Source organism: Gymnodraco acuticeps, unplaced genomic scaffold (genome assembly GCF_902827175.1).
Source record: "Gymnodraco acuticeps unplaced genomic scaffold, fGymAcu1.1, whole genome shotgun sequence".
NCBI classification, from domain to species: Eukaryota; Metazoa; Chordata; class Actinopteri; order Perciformes; family Bathydraconidae; genus Gymnodraco; species Gymnodraco acuticeps.
This window is the reverse complement of record NW_022992014.1, coordinates 427,501-447,963: the sequence shown is the minus strand read 5'-3', so window position 1 is coordinate 447,963 and position 20,463 is coordinate 427,501. Positions and strand designations below refer to the sequence as shown.

Here is a 20,463-nt window from a genome sequence, read left to right as displayed (position 1 = left end):
CGCTGAGCTGTCCTTTCTCACGCCACTATTATGTCTAGTACTGCGGCGCACCAAGCGCCCTCTGATGGGGTCTTCTCCCACCGAGGCTCCAGAATCGGTGGGGCTGCTGACGTCCCGCTGAGCTTTGGGCGATTGGTTGTTTTGATGGGTCTTCAGCACCGAGCGCGGGAAGCTCCCCCGGGGTGTGGGGGCTCGGGCTGGAGTGGACCCCTTTTTGAGCGGGGTACTGGGGGGCAGCGTCTTGTCAAAATATTCTGCAGAGAGCCGACATCCAAAATGCACTCTCTTTTCCTCTTCCTCTCCTGAAAAGACAGAAACACTTTAACTGCAGCCATTGACCTTTACTCCCTGTAGAGGCAGAGGGGAAAGATACTTTGCTATTAACTCCTGGTGTTTTATTATTGGATCATGTCATGGTAGCTAGAGACATTGTTTTGTCAGAGCTTGAGAAGTGCAATTCGCATCTGGCTCCAGTCCAGCAGGTGGAGACCGGGAGCTTAGGGTCTGTGATTCCATTGAGAATGTGGCTCAAAGGAAGAGTGTGAGCTTCCTACTTAATGAGCTAAATGCAACACACCTGGGAACACACTCTCAGCAGAGGACAAACAGTTCGCTGTGAGGAAGGAGAAGAGACTCAAAGATTCTACCAAGACGCTGCTGGTGAATATTTGTAAATGTATTAATCTGTTTGAACCATGTTTGATTAGATGTATTATTATTTCTAGTCCTGAGGTGAGAAGCTAAAATATAAAACATTTATGGTTTCCACCAGTTGTGTGTCTGATATATACAAAGTAAACACGCATGTAAACAAGCAGATTAACATCAAATAAAGACCAGTGCTCTCACCTTTGTGGTCTGTTAATGGCGCTGCTGGAGTTGAGCCAGGTCGCAACAAATGGGGGCTCGTCCAACGGGTTATTTGTTTAAAAAGTTAGTGCAGTGCTCAGCACATGGTGTCATTGAGCAGTTGATTCATTGTTGTGGTCCAGCTGTGTGCTGGCTTGTCGCTGCTATTTGGGGGACACATCATGTCTTTTGGGTTTCAGGAAGCTGTAGTGTTTGACATGTCGTCAGGTTTTGTGTGCCAATCAGGAGGTAAGATGTTGCTGTTTGTTACGCTTTTGTAAAAGAGATTTTCCCCGCTAGGCTTAAGTGGCGTTTCCCCTTGGGTTGCGTCTGTTTTTTGTTTTTTTTATAGTGTTGTGGCGACGTGGTTAGTGTCAGCTGTTTTCGAACAGCTGTCTCTGGGGCACGTCCGCGTGAGTTCTTGGTGTTACCTGCGTGCAGGTCGCTCCATAACTCTGCCGGGTTCCAGTGCGTAATTACCCACCGCAAGCCACATGAAGACTAGGTGAGATTAGGAAGATTTTGTTTGGGCAGTTAGGGGGAAATTCTCTGTTGGGGTTAATCTTATGCCCTATGCGTGTTGGCTAGGGGGTGTAACGGTTCACAAACATTTCGGTTCGGTACGTACCTCGGTTTTTTGGTCACGGTTCGGTTCGGTACGTTTTCGGTACAGCATAATTTTTTTTCACAAAACAAAACCTATATATATATATATATATTTATTATTATTAAACTGTGAATAATGTATTCACTCAAATAAATACAACATATAATAAAATAAACATTAAGGTGCAGCATTTCGATGAACTGAAATAATCTGTATTTGAACTTTACTGTACTAGTACTCACAAAACATAAACTATTAGTTTTGGGTTTTTAATTATTATTAAACTGTGAATATTCACTCAAATAAATACAAAATATAATAAAATGAACATTAAGGTGCAGCATTTCGATGAACTGAAATAATCTGTATTTGAACTGTAGCCTACTGTACTAGCAGCCAGTTTGACATTAGGACTTGCTTGTCATTGTATTTTGTTGTTTAAAGAAAGATGAACTTGTCCACATTGCTTGCCGAAAGGGCAGATCTGCTGGCACTAACAATGTCTCCTGCTGTGGAGAACACCCTCTCTCTAGGGACAGAGGTAGCAGATACAGCCAGGTAGCGCTTTGCTAACATGGCAACATAAGGATATTTGGTGTTTGTAATAGCTTTGGCTCGGTCTGAACTCTCTGCGAGTGGTGGAGCTTAAATGCTAGTGGGAGTTGGGTTTGCACTTCAGTCTTTTTTCTTTTGGTACCGGTGATATTCACGTTCGGGTGATGCCTTTTCAAGAGTGTGCAAGTTTGATGTATTGCCAGCCGCGTAACCAATTTTAGTTGAACAATGCCGACAAACAGCTTTGGTTCGGTCCACCTGTCTTTGTCCGTCATCCTTGTACGTAACTGCAAAACCAAAATGTTCCCAAACCGGAGACTTCAATGATGCTGGAGATTTTCGAGCTCAACTTTATCTGCGTTCGCCATTAATTTTCGACAGTTCCTCAAATTACTGACTACATTTGAACGCATCCCTCTGACCAGCTCTTATAGTATGCCTCTCATCCAATGAAATGACTTGCTCGCTCTATGACGCGTTGAACCCAATGTGAGCAAATGACTCTGAATGCTGCGACGCAGCACCTGAGATTACTTCCAAGAAGTTGTTCACGTTCTCAATTTTTTACGTTCAACGTTATATTCGTTCGGTACACTTCGGTACACACCTGTACCGAACCGAAGGGCCCGTACCGAATAATTTCGGTACGTGTACCGTTACACCCCTCGTGTTGGCAGTTAATACTTTGCTTTCTGATTGGCTATTATGACTTCTTTGTCAGCATTTGTGGATGCAGCGGAAACATGACATTACAACTGTCATTGTGTCATCTTTGTTTGAGCAGGGGTCTATAATTGTTTGAATAAGGTGGCCTCCCCTCCTTTTAGTAGTGCACACCACTACAATAAAAACAAACTTGAATAAAATATAAAAACATGCACACCACTCCATTTAAAAAAAACACTTGAATAAAATATTTTTAAAAAGAGTCGAGGTCTGTGCAGCTCTGACCCGCCGGTCCTTGGTCCTCTAGCGGGACCCTTTCAGGCTCTCAGGGGAGGTGTGGGTGACCCAGACCATCCCCCCCGCTGAGCTGTCCTTTATGACACCGCTCTTGGTCCTCGTGCTGCGGCGCACCAAGCAGCGCCCATCTGGTCTTCTCCCACCGACGACACTCTGCGGTTTGAGATGTATGGCGAGTGTCGTGGGGCTGCTGAGGTCCCGCTGAGTTTGTGGCGATTCGATCCTCTGTGGGGTCTTCAGAACCGAGCGCGGGTGTAAGCTCCCCCGGGGTGTGGGGCTCGGGCTGGGGTGGACCCCTTTTTAGCGGGTGCTGGGGGGCAGCGCCTTATCGAAGAACTCTGGAGAGAGCGGACATCCAAAGCGCACCCTCTTCTTCTTCAACGCATCCTCTCCTGAAAAGACAAACACTTTAACTGCAGCCATTGACCTTTACTCCCTGTAGAGGCAGAGGGAAAGATATTTTGCTATTAACTCCTTGTGTTTTATTAGTGGATCATGTCCATGGTAGCTAGAGACATTGTTTTTGTCAGAGCTTGAGAAGTGCAATTCGCATCTGGCTCCAGTCCAGCAGGTGGAGACCGGGAGCTTAGGGTCTGTGATTCAATTGAGAATGTGGCTCAAAGGAAGAGTGCTGTTTGTTACGCTTTTGTAAAAGAGATTTTCCCCGCTAGGCTTAAGTGGCGTTTCCCTCCCCTTGGGTTGCGTCTGTTTTTTTTTGTGTTTTCATAGTGTTGTGGCGACGTGGTTAGTGTCAGTTGTTTTCGAACAGCTGTCTCGGGGGCACATCCGCGTGAGTTCTTGGTGTGACCTGCGTGCAGGTCGCTCCATAACTCCGCCGGGTTCCAATGCGTAATTACCCACCGCAAGCCACATGAAGACTAGGTGAGATTAGGAAGATTTTGTTTGGGCAGTTAGGGGGAAATTCTCTGTTGGGTTAATCTTATGCCCATGCATGTTGGCAGTTTAATACTTTGCTTTCTGATTGGCTATTATGGCTTCTTTGTCAGCGTTTGTGGATGCGCCCTCAGTGTCTTTCTTAGATGGTTGCCAGAAGGCGCAGTTGGTCGAAATAGCAGAGCACTATGACATTGCTGTTGTGGGGAGCAAGCGGAAACATGACATTACAACTGTCATTGTGTCATCTTGAGCAGGGGGTGTTGCAGAAGAGTGAGTCTGGTGCGGCAGGGTTCGTGCCGGTAGTGGTTCAGACAGCTGGTTTGACGTTCGAGCAGCAAAAGGAGCTTTTGGCCATGCAGTTTGATCAGGAGAGATTGCAGTTGAGGTTGGAGCAGGAGAAGTTGGAGATGAGGGGTCAGCAGCAGGAGGTAGAGAAGCGTTTAGAGGTGGAGAAGATGCTGGAGGTGGAAAAGATGAAATGTGAGGTGGAACATGCTAGATTACGGCTGATGGGAGAGGGCAAGTTTTCTCCAGGGGAGGATGGTGGTGATAGGTCGGCATCAGGCAGTGGCGATATCATTTCTTACTTGCGATTAGGGCCAAAGTTCAATGAGCGTGACCCGGACATTTTTTTCACTCTATTTGAACGCATAGCAGAGGCAAGAAACTGGTCCGATTCGGACAGAGTGCTGTTACTTCAGTGTGTACTCACTAGGCGAGCACAGGAAGCCTATTCAGCTATTTGTGGCAAATGCTTTGGACTATGATAGAGTAAAATCAGCGGTGTTGAAGTCTTACGAACTGGTTCCTGAAGCATATCGTCAAAGGTTCAGAAGTTGGGTCAAGGGAGATAAGCAGACACATGTGGAGTTTATCCGTGATTTAACTTCTCATTTTCAGCGGTGGTGCAAAGGTTGCAAGTTTTGACGGTCTTTGTGAGCTCATTGTCTTGGAACAATTTAAAGACATTCTCCCTCAGCGTGTGGCCACTTATGTGAATTAACAGAAACCTTCCACCGCGTTTAGAGCTGCTGAATTAGCGGACGATTTTGTGTTAACACATAAGGGCAGTTTTACTGAGAAGTATTCTAGGGGTGATTGGAAACGTGGAGAAGACAATGACTATGCCCGCGGTGGTGCAAAGTTTTCACCAGGCTCCTCACGTAGATTTGTAGGTACAGGGCGACCCGAGGGGGCCAAAGTGGACCTATGTCATTATGGCAGAGGAGGGGGTCATTGGAAGGAGCAGTGTCCGTTGCTGGAAACTAAAGGGAAGCCTCGTTTGTCACCACATGCTCCAGCCATGTGTTGTTCTGCCGTGTTGGATAAAAAACCGTTGGGTGTAGGCTCGGGCATGGTGCCTGATAAGAAGCCGGTTTGTGCCGACCCGGATGCAGGTTCTGGTTTTGAGCCGTTCATCACTGAAGCTGTTGTATCAGTAGTCGGTAGTGACAAATATGTGCCGATTAAGGTGTTGCGTGATACAGCGGCTAGATACTCATTCATTGTTGAGTCAGTGTTGCTTTTTTTGTCAGAGACAGAAACGGGGGATTTTGTGCTGATGAGGGGCATGGAGATCCCTGTGCCACGGCATACAATAGTGCTGGATTGCGAGCTGGTGCGGGTAGTTGTGTCTATCGGCGTGCGTCCCGTGTTGCCACTTGATGGGATACATGTGATTTTGGGCAACGATCTCGCTGGTAGTGCTGTGTGGGCTGGTGTGCCACCGCCTGTGGTGGTTTCCAGGCCGGTGGCATCTGGGGAGCCAGATGAGAGTGGTTTGCAGTTTCCAAGTGTGTTTCCAGTTTGTGCTGTGACACGTGCACAGAGCCGTAAAATGTCTGCTGACCCACATGTTTCGGAGTGTAGCTAAAGTAATGTGGTACATGTGGTCTCACTGCCTGATCTCCCTTCGTCGGTGTCAAAGGAGGACTGGGTCAGGAGTCAGAAGGACGATTCATCTCTTTCTGCTCTGTGGACTGAGTTGTTGCCGGCAGAGAAGGTCAGAGACATAGCCCAGGGTTACTATGTTCAGGGGGACTTGCTGGTGCGTAAGTGGGTGCCCTGTGTTGGTGATGCTGTGGGGGAGGCAATGTTTCAGGTGGTGGTGCCGAGTAGCTTTCGTGATGTGATATTGCAAACTGCGCATGTTAGTGGTGGACATTTGGGGATAAAAAAAAACACCGGCAAGCTTCAATGCGACAAAATCGTGTGGACGATACGTTAAAGTCCACGAGCGAATCCACACCGCATAGTTTTGAACAACTATGAGAGCCAAGCTAGTTGTTTCCTCCTCCTGATGTCCTGAGAGCTGTATTGTTATATTTTAACCTGTTAAGCCCTGAGCCTGTTTTTCAGGTCTCAGACTCGAAAATGACATTCCCAGAACAAATGATGATGATAATTTTTTTTCTCAAAGCAATGATAAACCTGTGAGTTAGATGTAAAAAAAGACAGAATTAATATAGATTTTTATTTTATTTTAATGTAAATTCAGATTGACCATAGTAAAACATTTTTAATTATTGTGTCCGTCCCACTTTTTCTTTTACTTATAGTGAAAACCACCCTTGAATGATGGGATAGTAGACTAAAAGCTTTAGGAATCTACTATAACATATAAGTACCCTGTATCAAGATTGATGCAAAACAAGTGAAATTTGATATTTTTTAGGGAGATTTAGAAGAAAAAAAACACTTCTGGGGTCATTTGGGTGGATTTTACATATGTCTGGCCCCCCTTGGTCGATTTGGATGATTGACATCTCTTTTTAACTGTTGGAGCCAATAGAATCGAGGGGAAGTTCCTAAAATCCATCTAAACATTACCCATTGGTGAATGAGTGCTGCACAGCCAGAATGCCCCGGAACCGGAATCTGCGATACACTCTGGTGGCTACCATTAGCAGCTAATATTAATTCACCGATTTTTAAATACAAATTGAATTATGGATTATAAATAATTTTTTCAAAGTAACAGACACATTGGATTAACCTTCAGCTGCGTTTTTATTGTTGTAATGCCATTGAACACGAATTTTGATCAGAATAACAGCTAAAGTGAGACGATCTCCCGTGTTTGCTCCGTAATGCTACGTGTTGTGATGTCTGTGTTTGCTTCCCCTGTCGCGAGTTCTGATCGCTCAGTGATGATACTAATACCTTTTTAATCTGTGTAATCTCAGCTTTAATCGGATAGCTTGTATGTGCAGTTACGATAAGTAATAAGGGTATCTTTACCTTGAGTTCTGTGCCAAGTGCGTTAACATTTTTTCGCTCAGGGGTCAGTTAGACGCTTCTTATGAGACTTGTGTTTTTGTTTTGGTAAAAATGGTTTGTATCGTCAATTAGCGGAGTTTCTTCCCGTTAATCTGGTTTGACACATTAATAGGTTTTTAAATATTGAGAAACCCTGAGACACAAAAACTACCCGCCAGACCCGGATTAGGGTCCTCTCGGGTTTAACAGGTTAAGAGTCTCTTCTTAATTGAAGTCTAACGAACAGTTTTTTATGTTCACACTATGCCAACAAAAGGCCACAGAGATGCTGTTTCTTCCAATTTAAGTCATGTTTGTAACGGTTCCTGATCTATGAAGAATTGTTTCACTATGCTGTTTTTCAACTAACTTTCTAATAGCCTTTTTTTTTTCCTTTTTATAAAATATAAGTACTTTGCCGTACTTGGTGCCGGCACTTAGTACCCATCGCGTTCACACCGGAGTACTTTTCCCTGAGGGAAGATTACGGAAATGAGCCGCTGACGTCACTTCGTCTTCTTCTGCTTTGGGTTTACTGGCAGGCCGCAAACAACTTCACGGCGTATACTGCCACCCGAAGGCCCCGGCGGAAGTCCCCAGAGTTGGGGACTGGCTTCTACTGAAGCCTTCCGAGTAAATCGCCAGAACTCCGACACCTCATCACTCCACTGCTCCCATGTTTTTTTTTGTGTTGCCATAAGTTATTCTCTCTCCGTTGGTGTGCGGGGCTAATGCTAATGCCAGCAAATACAATGGCGGCTTCAAAAAACATTTCAGAGTTTTACGGGCCGTGGTTTGCAATTCGCCCAGCCAATAGAAATTGGTAATTTTTTCGTACCACCTCTTTAGCAGGCACTAACAATGGGGGTAAAAGTTCCCGGCACTAAGTACTCTTTTTGGTGTGAACGCGACATAAGGGGTACTAACGGAACCAAACGCGAAAAGTACGGGGAAAAGTACTCCGGTGTGAACGTGCCTATTGCAAGAAGAACCAATTATTAATGTATCTATAGATATTTATGATTTCAGCTTGATTCTGTTCTCTTTTGTTAAAATTTTCAGACTATCAAAATAAAAATATGCAGGGATGTGCATCTTTTTCTGTTTTTCAGCACATTATAAACATGTCATTCCCTTGTTTTAAAGAGCTTACGAAATGAAGGACAATACTGTTCTTATTACGATAATATATATACTATTATTAATGGGAAATCATGACAAAATGCCCGCTGTATTTATAAATCGTGGTTTATTACAACTTTCCATGCCAACTTTCCGATGTTACACGACCGCTCCGAACAAAACAGCTTTCGCCGGTTAGTGACGTCACGCACGTCCCGAGTAGAACACTTGTTGAATAATACACTACCTATATGGCTGATGTCGGACTCTGGAGATAGAATCGAGTGACAGTGAGTCGTCAATAGACTCGGTGCACTTTCAAGAAGAGGAGGATTTTATTGAAGAGGATGCCGGTGTGGTGGAATCAGATCATGCGGGCGAATCTAACGTGGTGGAACCATACCAGTTTGAGCCACAGTATTCAAGTAGCGGTAGATATACAGACGGGAGCGAACTAGGGGGGTGATGATCCTGGATTGGGCGGAGATCCGATGCGGCAACAGAACACAGACTGGTATACATTTGACTTGAATTCATAGAGATTCTCAATAAATAGTAAACAAATAATAATATATCGTAATGGAGCAGGCAAACTTGGCTCAGGCAACAGAACAGAGACTGGTATATACATTTGACTATAATTCATAGAGATTCTCAATAAATAATAATGACTGAAAAAACCAGCTTAGATAAATGTAGCTGGTCAGGCTGTTGTAAATTGACCAGCCAGTAGATATTAGGCTGGAATGGTTGGCTGGAGAGGGGTTTTGGACACTTTAGCTGGCCAGGATGGCTGGTTTATCCATCTATCACCAGCTTATGTTTAATAATAGTATTAAATATACCCTGCTGGGAGCTTACCAGGATTCCGGGTGACCAGCACACATTAAATACTGGTATGATTATTTAAACAAGAGAACATAAATATATTACAAAGATTCATTGTGTCATGTATTCTGGTATCTACCAAAATAAAGACATTGTATAGTGTTCATAACAGTATTTTTTATTTAATAAATAGCTAGTTAATATAATAAAATACACAGTAACTATACAAATAACAACCGACCTGCAAATCAACCTGCACATCAAAATAAATATATTATCTTAAACCGGTGCATTTGATTTAAAAATAAAAGTAATACATAGAATTCAATATTTAAATGGTAACAAAAACCGTAACACTATGTATGATAACAAAAAGGCAACAAAGAAAGTGTTTTTGGTTTTTTCTTGTTCATGTCCATAATGTTTCCCGTTGTGTAGCGACCAGCCTTTCCCAATCTGGCCAGCACTTCTGTCTGTTGAAGCCACTTCTTCACGCAAACTGAAAATAAATGTACAGATATAAGTACACTGTAAAAAGAAAACTTGACATTCACGTTAACATTTGGGCTGCTGTGGTTGCCAGAACCGCTAAAGTATAATACATTACAAATTACAGTTGGTTGGCATAGACGTTACAGTCAACAATTGCTTATGGTGAATTACAATGGCAAAAACAAATAGAGCTAGTGTACACGGTGCAGCTGTATTATCTGGGAAATAGAATAATCGGATCAGGATTCGGTATTGGCAGACAATCAATATCAAATTAATCGGATCATTATTAGCATCTGATCACCTTTGCCGACTTGCAGCCTAAATACAAAGATAACTCCACTCCTCTCCTACCACTCTTACCTCTAATAAGCCTTGGTAGAACTAGTGTCCAAGTCATAGGGTCCAGAGGCATGTACTACGAAGCTGGTTCAACCTAACCTGGATATGTTTGAGTTAGCCGGTTGGCCTAATCCAAAACATACTCGCTCTCGCTAAACGGTACTACGACGCGGGTTATCAAGTGGATCGCTCAAGCCAGCCGTGTCCTATCTAGTTAGGTGCGCGTTCACATGAAAGGGGTGGTATTTGGAGCATTCGACCAATCGCAAACATGGAGAAGCGTACTGACAGCGCAGCGTCATACTTCCTGAATGAAAAGTCAACTATAATATTAGACATATGAAGAAGTTAAACTTTAAACATCCATGACTTAAACACTTTATCCAGGATCAAAGCCACAGAGCTGCACCTGCAAGGTGAATACAGCTGGTAACAGAACAAGTGTTTGAATGCGTACATTAACAGGTTTATGATATCACTGCCCCGTCTAAGACACGATCTGACTTTAATTACATTTGACTCGAGTGTTTCGTCAACTTAATGTGTTGCTTAAAATAATACTTCTGCATCCAGTATGTGACACTGAGTGTTGCACGGCCAGATACGGCTCAGCTGACTCAGATAAGGACATATATGATACATTATGAAGTGATATGCCGCGGACTGTACTTAATGTTACTCTGATCCAATTACTTATGTTGTGGCAGATATTTAAGTAAGCTTTCTTAACGTTAATGTTATAATAGTCAGATCGCTCTGAAGATGGGAGGTGATATTCTATTAGTTTTCACGTTCACACAATTTAAACTGTATTTCCTTTCTCCTGTAATATGACTTGATCGCTTTAAACTCCGCACACTGAGCTCTGATTGGTCAGCAGGCGGAGCTTTCACTGAATCGATCTCTTAGCCTGCAACCTAACCTGCTCCCGAACAGGTTAGCCGCTCAGCATAAGTTACCATGGAGAGCTAGCCTGCTAAAAAGAGAACCAGCTTCGTAGGACCGGAAACCCAGAGTTTTCCCTGAAGTTAGCCAGCTAAGCGAAAATCCTGTTTCGTAGTACAGGCACCAGGACTGACTGAAGACATGTGGAACAGAGGACAGGCATGGTTCCATGTACAGGAAACTGGAACTTTGAAAAGGTGTTTTCATCTTTTCTGCCTGAAGATTCACAAGTTCTTGATCAGGTGTTTGATGTGGGCTGGCATGATCCTTTCTGCAGCGATAAATAAAGAAAACAAAGAAAACATTTGTAATGATGGTAACAACAATAATATTAGTATAACTATTTATATAGCACTTACACAATTGCAAAGTGATTCTCACAACAAAAATAAAGAACAAAACAATATTGGTGTCGTATTGTCATACTGATATTCTGTACACACTGTGAAGACCACTGAGACAAATGTAACATTTGTGATATTGGGCTATATAAATAAACTTTGATTGATATCAAAAAATAAAAAAACAAATTATTTCAGGAATGTTAAGAGACAAAGAAATGTTTTTTTCAGTCATTACAATGCACTGTTGGAAATTACCTTCCAAAGGCTAAATTCAAACTCAATACCATAAATAACTGGGTACCAAAGTGCTTTACCTGATAGAACACGTTCCACATGGAGCCTTTTGCTGCATATCATCTCCTCCCTCTCTCTCTGGTGTTAGGTTCCAGTAGATTTCTACTATCCAATACAACAGAAATTCCCCAAAAAAATCATATTGAAAAACAATGACTTGCTGTTGGCATTGAAATGGATTAGAATCTCACCTTTTTCCTGGATGTCAGGAAGGCCAGGAAGTCGTTCCCTTCAAGAGTGTAACCAGTCATAGGAGTTCAAATGCAAAGCCTGAACGATGACAAGAGCAAGAGACTTACATTTTGCAATTATATTTTTAATTCATCATGTACGACATGCAGAGAACAGATCAAATCCCCTGACAGACTCACACACTTTGGTGATGTCCTCATCTGATAATGTTCCATTTTTTTTAGCAGCAAACTAACATTACTCAAAGTATATGTCGGATTTACAGTATGTTTTGCATCTCCTCAATAATGGTCTGTATAGTTGAGTAGAAAAAAACTGTCCCTACAATTTCAGGTAGATTAACACACATTTGTAAGAAAAGTTTACAATGAAGCACAAAACCTCTCTTTGTATTAAGCGAGCTGCCACATAAAGTGCAGCTTAACATGCTAACCTTTGGTGAGCTACAGTAAAGCTAACTTCATGCTCAACACAAAACCTTTAACGTGCATTACATTGACGATTTTAAACAGAACTTAACTCTCTCTACTTGTAAGATAACGTTTAGTTAACTTACCCTTAAATAACTACATCACGTTTTTCAGTGGAAACACAAACTGCAGAAAACGTTAGCTGCTAACTGTTGTTAGCTAAGACAGCTAGCTCTTAAGGGAAGTAACCTAAGAGGCTTCTCAATTCTTAAATTTCCCCTCCTCGAGACTTAGTCCCGCCCACAGGAGATGCGAGCGGAGGACCGAGGAGGGGGACCGATGAGAGAGGAGGGGAAGCAGCAGACATTTAAAGAAATGAGAACTCCTCTCCTCTGAGCGGTCATATTAAAGCGACGTCCATTATTACATGGCAACAGCTGCATCAGCTGTCGAGTGTTTTGTCATAGCACTGTATTTTATAATCTCTGTTAGATCAGCTGAACATTGTTCCCCCACATATTTACTTTGATTCATTAACAGTGCTGTATAATGAGACAATAACAGGCTACAAATGCGGACACACACACAAATATATTTATATAAATATATACAATTTAAAGTATGAGAGCACTCTCATAATAACGGAGACTGGATATATCCCCCCCCCCCCTCTCTCTGGTCGCTGAAATGGGGAATTGAAATTACGGGCCAAAAGTTGTATTTACAAGTAGGCTATTAAAAGTAAGCAGAGGACACCAAACCAACTGAGACACGTCTGTCTGTCCGCCGCATCTACGCACTGTAGCCTACAACACTGTAAGGTTAAGTTAACGTAACGTTGTAAGAAAGCAAAACGAACCTTCGAGAAAGTTTTTACTCTCTCCTTAGCGGGCATTGTTGATTGTTCGAAACACGATCTCTCGATGGTTTCATCGACCCCGGGTTACCTGGTCTAGCAAAAGTCCGCCTCATACGACGCACTTGTTTTGTCCATATACGCAACATTTGATAATTTTTTGGCCACAAAAACATCCCATAACCAGATGTTGAGACGGCCCCATACAACATATCGCTTGCCAATTATTCTTGGCGTCTTATTGCTGTGCATCCTTTGCAGTGGCGGCGGGTCATTAGGGGCAGGTGGGGCACAGCCCTACCTAGTGTCAGAAGAAAGTATTACAAATAATGATTACAAAAAAATACTAAAAAATAAATAAAAAAACATATAAAATATATTTTAAGGTCATGTTTAATAATCTGATTCGTCTGTACATTTCTGTTTTAGTCTGTGTTCTTCTAATTAGTGTCTAGAGTGCCGTTTTGAGCTGTTTAGAGCCATGTGGGACAAAACCCGATCCTGCCCCTCCCTCTCACAGTCTAAGTGAACGGTGATTGTAAAAACTACACTGCGCATGCTCAGAGTATTTTTCTATTTAATGTGTGTGGCAAAAAAATAATGACCGTAGGGGCATAGTGCTCCCATCCCCACCATACGTCATCTCACATAATTCAGAATTGATTGGCTGTAAGTACTCACGTGTGCAGTGCTGCGAAACGTCACGTGTAGTTTGAAGAGGAGACGAGAGAGCAGCATATAGCTAACATCACCAGCGATTAAAAGAAGTAAACAACTGAAAGAAAATGAATGAAGTTGACCATTTACTGGAGCACACATTTGAGACACTTAGTCTCGGAGAGAAACTGGAGGTAAAGCGTCTCGGTGCCCACCATCCACCGGATTTCCAAATGGTCCAGACTGCGGGCAAAGTTAAACGTGGGTTTAACGCTGAGTGGTTTGCTAAAAAGAAATGGCTAACGGCGAGCATCCAGAAGAATTCCCTCTTTTGCTTTCCTTGCCTGCTTTTTGGTGAAGATCAAGGTACTTGGTCGAGGACAGGTTACAAGGACTTAAAGCATCTTTCGGAGAGGACAATGAAGCATGAGAGCAGCAACAGTCATTTGGAAAATGCCGTAAAATTGGGATTACTTGGAAGGGTGAATGTTGCAGCTCAGATTGACAGCGCCTACAGACGCGGCATTGATTCTCATAATAGGAAGGTGGAAGAAAACAGGTACGTGCTTGGTCGGATCATCACCTGTATTCAACTGTGTGGGAAATGTGAGACAGCACTGCGGGGCCACAACGAGTCGGCGGACTCTCTGAATCCAGGGATATTCAGGTCAATTTTCGAGACAATGTGTGAGGGCGATTCCAGGCTTCAACGGCACTACGAAGCTCAGCTTGTTTTCAAAGGGACATCAAGCACCATACAGAATGAACTCTTGGACTGCATGTATGATGTGTACAGGGAGGAAATAGCCAAGCAAGTGGACAACACATCATTTGTTGCCGTTCAGGCCGACGAGACAACCGATGTCTCCTGTAAATCGCAAATGGTGATTGTGCTGCGATACATTATGCCTGACCTCACAGTTACAGAGCGTTTTTTGGAGTTTGTGGAAGTAAAGGACAAAACTGGTGTAGGTCTCTCTAACAGCATCAAGGCTGTTCTGGAACCCCTGAAGCTGAAAGAAAAGCTAATCGCTCAGACCTATGACGGGGCGGCCGTCATGAGCGGTAACGTGCGCGGGGTACAGACGGTGATGAAGGAGACGGACCCAAACGCTCAGTTAGTTCACTGCTACGCCCACCAACTGAACCTGACCCTGCAGCAACTGTGTTCAGCAAGGATGAGCATCCTGAAGGTGTTTTTTGCAGATCTAACTGCTTTTTCCACTTTTTTCTCCGGTGCTCCAAAACGTGTTGCAGCTCTTGCAGAGGCAACACAGAGACGCATCCCACGGCCACCGGCTGTGAGATGGAACTTTAAAAGCAGAACTGTGAACGCGGTTTGGGAGACCCGAGAAGCACTACTTCAGTGTATGGAGCATATACGCGCACAACCAGGATGGGATGCGGTCACCATAAGTGAGGCATACGGCCTGTCAAAGAAACTGCGGGACCGAGCATTTATGCAGCTCCTGGAGTTTTTTTCGTTGCTTATGCCAGAAGTGGATGTTCTATACAACACTCTGCAAAAACGAAGCATCGATGCACCTGGGATCAACAGCGCGCTCTGCCGTTTCAAGGAAAATGTTCAGAAAATGAGGCAGAAAACTGATGCATTGGCCGCCACTGCTCATGATGGAACAGACGAGCCAGGCCGACGAGTCAGCAGCACAGCGCCGGTGATGAAGGAGGCTTGTGACAGTCATCTCACAGGTGGAACAGAGGTTCTCACAGTGACCATTTGATCGCTGCAAAGCTTGTTGACAGCTCATTCTTCCCACAGCATGTCCTGTCATTTCCTACACCTGAGCTTGACTGCGCCGTGAAACTGGCCTGCGTTGGGAAACAAGGAGAAGTTGAAGTCTGAGCTGACCACGCTCTACCGCCACAGTGAGCTTCACACTGGAAACACTGCCCTGTCTCTGTTGAAATCCATTCACGAGAACAACTTGGAGGAAACGTTTGCTGAGACTGTTATTTTGGTCAAAATAATAGTGACAACTCCGATGACGACATCCGAGTCAGAGAGGAACTTTTCCACCCTCAAAAGGATAAAGACTTTCACTCGCAACACCATGGGACAGCCGCGACTTAACGCATTGGCCATGCTTTCAATTGAAAGCCAGTTGATCCAGCAACTACAGGACTTCATCCCCAAAGTGATAGACACATTCTGTCAGAGGAAGGACCGCCGTGCCGCTTTTCTTTTCAAGTGAGCCTTCAGCTTTGGTAAGTTCATTTATGTCATATATTTTGTTGATCTTCTGTGTTTTGCCTCTGCTGGATCGATTGATATTGTGACCTCGATGATGAGTGTCTGTGTTTTCCTTATATTTACAGTCTATGGTGTTTTAATGCTAAAGCATTACGGTTGTTGTTATTGTTAAGAATTGCTTTGTGATGGTGACCTTTACTCCATGTATGAAGGTGCATTACTATGACATCCCCACGCTGTGTACGTAAATGTATGCGCTCAGTGTTGCTCTTGTGGTCTTCAGTATGTAATTTGACACTCCCCCTCTCTCTCTCCTCCCCCCCCTCTCTCTGTCCCCCCCTCTCTCTCTCTCTCTCCCCCGACCTCTTTCTGCCCCCCCAGTTTTGTACACCTAGAAACGCCACTGATCCTTTGTCATAATATTTGGCCCTTCAATGCATTCAAACGGGATTGAGACCAGCTGTGTTCTACTCATGACGTGACCGCCGGAAATGGCCGAAGTTGATGTTTCCAGCGCAACGAACGATTGTTACTAACTGACAACTTTGTATGCTGTTATAATCGTGATTTATTAAAAATAGATCTATAATAAAAAAATCATATGGCACATTTCACAATACAAATGCAACCTCTATCATATACTAAGCCCACTAACAGGTGCTAAAAGCATTTCGTAAGCTCTTTAATGAATAAAGACAGGACGGAACTGTTTAAACAAATTCTCCATGGACATAAAGACAGGCCGGGCTCAAGGGAACCCAGGAGAAAACAGCGTTGTTTTTTATTTATATATATATATATATACTGTGTGTATATATAGTACAAGATCTGAGTACTTCTACACCTTCTGCTTTTACTCAAGTACAAGATCTGAGTACTTCTCCACCTCTGTAAGTATAGTAAGGAGTGCCTTGAATCTCTCATGCCCCTTTGACACCAACTGGTTCCAGGGCCGGTTCGGAGCTAGAGCCTGATATGCATTGTTTTTTCCTGTTCACACCGCAGCGGAGCTTGCTCTTGCTTCTTACCAAGCACCAAAACGTTTTTGGGCTAGAAGCAAGAACAGCATATGTCACGTTTACGGCGGGGTGAGATTAACCTGAGCTAACAGTTAAAGGCTAGTATGGCAAATAAAAGTAGTAACAAGCAGTAGCGCTGAGCAAAGTGACTAGAACGTAACCACACACTTATAAAAAAAATTATAGAGTCAGGCAACACAAACCAGACTTAGTGTGATTCTGTTTATTTACCTTACTTTGACCATCCGCTCGCTGTCATTGATCATTGTGGAGAGCAGGCAGACGTTTCAACCCTGTCTCACAGCATTTCGTGTAATAGTCACAACATTTAATCTATTGATTCGTGTTCACCAACACGATTTTCCCCTTTTTTTCATGTCACACAGAACGATTTTAAAAGCAATGGATTTCTATTGGTAATGTGTTTCGTGCCTGCAACACGTCTTTTTGTCCGGTCGGGTCTTGGAAGACCGGAAGCTGTGGGGTTCATAAAAACATCTTCTTATTCAATATCAAGCCGCGATTATTGTTTTTATTTTAAATCGTCTAATGTCGGACTTCTTTTGTCGTCTGTGAGGAAAATAAATGAATCAACCTCAAAATACTGAAATCTGTATTTCTTTAAATCTTTTTTTCCTTCTAATTTGTTATTATTTTCTAAATAACACACTGTTATTGCTAGTGTCTCCTTCTCCAACAGACTGCTGCAGCTCCGCTGTCACAAGGACCGATACAGGAACACATTCCTGCCCACTGCAATAACTCTGTACAATAAATCACCTCTGGCTGGAAGAGAACTCTCTGCTCCATAGTTTCTCTTGGAATAAAGCCTCGCTGTACATTTTACACATATATAATCTGTTCAATATTTAATATTCCATATTCCATAGGTCATATATTTTTTAATATATATTTGTATATATAATATCTACATGTATATTTTCTATTTCAACACGTATATTTTCTATTTTATTTTATTTCTATTCTTGTTTATTTGTAGTTTTGTTTTATTGTAAAATGCCTTGTCTTTTATGCTGCTGCAAAAAAAACAATTTCCCAAATTGGGATCAATAAAGTACCATCTTATCTTATCTTACCTTACATCCGGACTAAAACCACCAGACTCAGGGACAGTTTCATCCCACAGGCCATAAGACTATTACACACCTGAACTTTGAAACAACATCCATAACATTCATCTGGCTGCTACTTAGAAATTATTTATCTAATATATCATATATTCCAATCACTTGTATAGACTCTTATTGCACTATTTCATTTTTTACTATTTTACAATTTTTCTGTTTGTATTGACTTGCACCATTTTTTTCTGTGTATCTGTTTTATTGTGTTGCACTGTTGGAGGAGCCTGTGGCCTAAGGGGGGGAGAGAGACGTTTGATTCCTGTTTTGAATAGTGTGCCGTCGATGGGTTTCATTCCAGTTCAAAATGCTGTTTGACGCTCGGCCTAAACTTCGCGCACTGCCACTCCAACATCCAATCACAGAGCTTGAGGACAAATCACGGGGTTTGTCGAGCAAAGCACATGGTGTAGTCTAAAAAGGTTAGCTGAGGATTCTGGGTAGTGTTTTCTGCCATCCTAAACTGAACAAATATTTGTTTCTCCGAATCGAAGGGGAACATTACAAAAGCATTGTACACAATTTAAACCAATCAATGTTGTGTAATCAACAAGGATAATCTGGTGTTTTTGAGTTGATGAGTAGTGCAGATATCACTGTAAACTCAATCGACAGTAAAGAGAGTACTTCCGGGTGTAAAGTCCTGCGTTATCCAATGGGAATGGACGCTCACATTGCTCTCCGTAATACAATAAAGGGGACATGATCAAATAGGAATATAATGTTCTTTTAAAAAACGTTAACTAAAGGGAACAATCTATTTAACACAGCTGAAGCTCTGGCCTTCCTTAAAAACTAATTTAATAAAAATCACAGTTGTATTACACACAATGCACTGTTTTTTGAGAACAAAAATTCGTAACGAATGCACCATAATACATTCTGACGAAAAATAAAAATTATTATGCATACAAATCAAATAAAAGAAGCCTCCCGTGAGTTACTACAAGCTATAAAGTAGATTTAAAAAACGTTTTATATAATAAAAGCTCACTGCTGGACGTTGTAGAAATGCGTGTGTGCACCACGACAAAGCAGCCTCATTCACTTTACATTGGCGTTGTTTGCGTGGTGCAGACACGTAAATGTAGCAAAGTTCATGACTCCACATTAGTTGTAATTCCTTTAACTGGTGGATATAGAGTTGCTGCGGGGGGGGCGGGGTTGAGATGCACAGGCTGCAGTGGAGAGGCTGCGCACAGCTGATCGACAGCTGGGACACAAACCACCAAATACAAACACATAATTCAGATCGAGTCGTCATGACTCCACTCCGGAGGGATTTCCCGATCACTTCTTACAGTCTCTCATCAAGGGGGGGTCTCCTGTCCCCGGTACAAACACACTGCCTGAGGAAGGCTATGTGTATTGTTTTTGTCATGAACCTTTTTCGGACCACTTATTTATTTATTTTGGTGACGATCCGACCTCCATGCTGCTACTCTGGTTCAAACGGCATCCACCAAACAATATGATTTATCTCCACCTCCCCAAAATAACCCACAATCTGACACGGTGTGAGATGTCTTTTTTAGCTGTTCTGTCGTCATTTCCTGCGATCTCCTTCATAAAGTCAGTCAAAATGAATGAATGAATGAATGGGCGTTTCTTTGACTATTTATAGGCAAATGGGCGTTACGTGAAGCCAGCCAAAGCTGCACCGCATTTCGAGTCGATTGTGATTTATAAAGGGAAACCGGCGTATGAAGGGCTGTACGCAATTTCCTCGCCGGTACGCAATGTTTGGTGAATCGGAAAATGTCGGAACATTTCTGTACCTATTTTTTGGATTTCTACTACGTAAGCAACCTTCCCACGTGAATCCTACGCACAGAGTTATACATGTGGCCCCTGGGGCCATTTGTGCTTTTAAATTTGGGTTTTTATCTTACTAGTGTTTTGTATTGTTTTTACGTCATGTAGGAGAGTTTCTCAGTCTGTGGCTTCTGATCTGGTTTCATTGTCTCGTGTTTTACATTTGTTTCATGTGTTGTCTGTTTTTGTATGCATTTATGCTATGTTTTTATACAGTTGTTGATGTACAGCACTATTAATAAACAAGAATACAGTTTGAAAGGGGAGTGATTTGTAAAATATCCATAAAGAAAAAGAAAATCTGCTTACAGTTCTGTTTCATACAGTATGGGTGTTAAGAGATGTATCCATAGATCTCTTAATGTTGCTCTCAAAGTGCACCAGATTGATGGTTTTAACTTCAACATTTAAAGCAAAATCTTTACAGGGGAGCATGCCCCCGGACCACCCTAGAGGAGGTTAGGTCCCCCCCACACACACACTTAAATCATGTTCACATGGATAGGAAACTAAATACATTTGCACACATCTTGTGTCCATATCTTTCTGTTTTGGTGGTCATGCCACAACCGTGCACGTGCATGCGTACGTGAGTCATGGTGAGATATCTGGATTCAGAGGTTGCTTTTTCTTTGCACAGCATGAAAGAAAGGCCGAATGAATG

General features: G+C 42.7%; 1 protein-coding gene and 1 long non-coding RNA gene across 4 annotated transcripts in view; one reads left to right on the top strand and one right to left on the bottom strand.

The window, feature by feature from the left end:
• The first annotated feature begins 246 nt into the window (after positions 1–246).
• Positions 247–20,463, top strand: part of LOC117536515 (zinc finger protein 239-like) — a 50,364-nt gene continuing 30,147 nt past the window's right edge. Inside the window, exon 1 of the mRNA XM_034201418.1 lies at positions 247–660. The gene's annotated coding sequence lies outside the window, so the exon portion shown is untranslated. The remainder of the gene's footprint in view (positions 661–20,463) is intronic.
• Positions 10,799–12,499, bottom strand: LOC117536523. 3 transcript variants are annotated; one of them, XR_004567571.1, is made up of 4 exons: positions 12,245–12,499; positions 11,688–11,766; positions 11,517–11,601; positions 10,799–11,129 (listed from the first exon to the last, which is right to left on the bottom strand). It is a non-coding gene; the product is annotated as an uncharacterized LOC117536523 (long non-coding RNA). The 3 variants fall into 3 exon arrangements; XR_004567570.1 differs by having other exon boundaries at positions 11,517–11,598; XR_004567569.1 differs by having other exon boundaries at positions 11,517–11,766.